The following is a 2,500-nucleotide window of genomic DNA, read 5'->3' as shown; positions in this document are numbered from 1 at the left end:
TATGAGACCAGTTAGCCGCCAGCTGGTCTCATAGGACTCAATGTTAACTGCTAGCTTGGAGGTAAATTTGCACTGCCATACCCAGAGAACGGTTGAAAGTACAGGAGAACGGTAAAACCCTATTATTTAACCCTCCTGTTACCCTCAAATTTTGGAACATCCGTGGTCATTGGGGTCAATTTGACCCCAACCTGAATATCTACTAAATCAGTAGAAAACAACACTTTGGGACAGGTATTTGTCTCAGATATGTATTATTGCTCTGTTGGTGACATAAAAAGTCCTTTAAATATATCCTAGCACCCCCACACATAGCCCACACACCAAAAAAACGTAATCCATGACTAGGCGAAAATTAGAAAAAATAGCAATAAAATGTCATTAATTGGTCTAAAAACATATGGACACATATTATTGAAATTTTAGTGGCTCCATATACTCCCTAAATATGAATTTCTATTACTTATAACATTTGAAAAGAAAAAACAAATGTGATTATCAAGGATATTATCTGCCTATTACCGTATGGGTTAATTTGACCCTAAAACATTCAGAAGGTTTTTCCCAAACATTCAGAAGGTTTTTAAGTCCAACATTCATTTTCCTTGAATGTTTGAATGTGTATTTATAACACAAGTATAATAGTTAGGTAAGAACATGGATACATTGCCAACCAAGAGTTTCGGGAACATCATAGAGAATCATTGTTTTCTACATTATTTCTACGCTTAGTGTGAAGGAAAAAAGCATAAGGAGCATATAAAAGCATAAGCAAAAATTAGCATGTGTTCCTTGTAGACATAGGCCTATTACATGTTCATGGTAGTGGGGTAATGTTTGAAGGAACAGGGCTAGCAAATTGTATGTTTACTTCTATTTACTATGTATGCCCACTGGAGAACTTGTAGTATGGACGTCAATGTGTATGTCCTTCACAAAAGTTACAACTGCTGTTGTTCCTGCCTTCTCTATGTCAGGTAGCAGCAGTTTATAACCAATGCTGCAGACAACTATGTCAATTTGGAACACCATACTGAATAGAGGAGAAGAATAGCACCATTATATCTCTCAACATAGCAACCAACCTTGAGATCGCATCCATCTAAAGAAGTACAACGGCTTGTCACCATCAGAACAGTCCATTTCAATATTTGGATCACAATCATAAAGATAATCTTCAAATATACTGTACCATCACTTATAATTATGTATGCTGGGCACAGAACAGCATGCACAGCAATGCTGACTATATGTGACCCATCTTATGCTAGCGTGTGTGTAGTGGGAGGGTGCAAAAGTAGCTCCCAGGGTACAGGGCTGGGGGGGTAGGGGGGTTGCTGTGGTGGGTGCCATGATGGTACTATAGGTACAACAAGGTTCAGTTGGTGGATTTTGTCAAAATGTCAATGCTGTAGTAGCCACCACTGTCCAAAATGTTGCCGTGAATTAGTTTTAGGCCTCCCCGATGTCATTAGTATTTTTTAGTTATCAGGGGCCAAACAAAAGCAAAATGTTCAGAAAAAACATGGCTAAATTGCATATTTTCATGTATTTCACATTATCTAGACATATTTTAACATGTATGTGCAAAATATGGATGTTCCATTCATGTTTTATACACTTGAAACACTTGGGGTCAAATTGACCCCAAGGAACACGGATGTAACCAAAATGTGTACAGCACTTAGGAAAAACATTTTTGTTGAAATTTCACTTTTTTCACATTTATCCCATCTATTTAGGAAAAGTCATCAAAGATGAGGCAGAAGAAATATGTACTTCATGTATTTTTCAGGTGTTAAACATTGAAAGGGGTCAAATAGACCCCAAGGATAACAGGAGGGTTAAGTCAAGGGGAAATGTAAAATAAGCTTATTTCCAAAAATGGGACTGTATCACTTTAGGTTGAGTTTGTATTCAATTCCTAAGAATCTGTCCTCCTGTCTTCAACTCAAACGTCAAAACATCTTGCTGAAATGCCCGCTGTTTCACTAGTGGAACACTGTAATAGTCATTGAAAAGTGAACTACGTGTACCATAGTCCTACACTACGGCGGCATAGCACAGGGCGATTGGCAATGCACAACAACTTGCTCATTTCCATTCTGGTAACAGTAAATTTACAACGGGTTGAAACAAATCTCTGGCCTTCTCCCCTTTCTAATGCAAATTTAGAGTTAGAGGCAGACGTAGAGAACGAGGTTTGCCAGACTGAGAGAGCGTGGGATATGGCCTGGAGGCTCCATTGATATCACTGGCCGATTGCTGTCTTTGCAGGCCGTGATTAGAAGGGTGAATTTGGGGGGTTGCCAGCTTTGGGGGGTTGCCGTGACTAGAGGGGTGAATTATTGGGGAGGGTGCCAAGATGGTGGTAGGGGGTTGCTGCTCAGAACTTGTGTGTGTCTGATGTGGTCAGTGGAGAACACACACATGTGCAGGTGTGTGTGTGTGTGTGTGTGTGTGTGTGTGTGTGTGTGTGTGTGTGTGTGTGTGTGTGTGT

This window comes from Engraulis encrasicolus, chromosome 7, assembly GCF_034702125.1.
Source record: "Engraulis encrasicolus isolate BLACKSEA-1 chromosome 7, IST_EnEncr_1.0, whole genome shotgun sequence".
NCBI lineage: Eukaryota > Metazoa > Chordata > Actinopteri > Clupeiformes > Engraulidae > Engraulis > Engraulis encrasicolus.
This window is presented reverse-complemented; position numbering follows the sequence as displayed.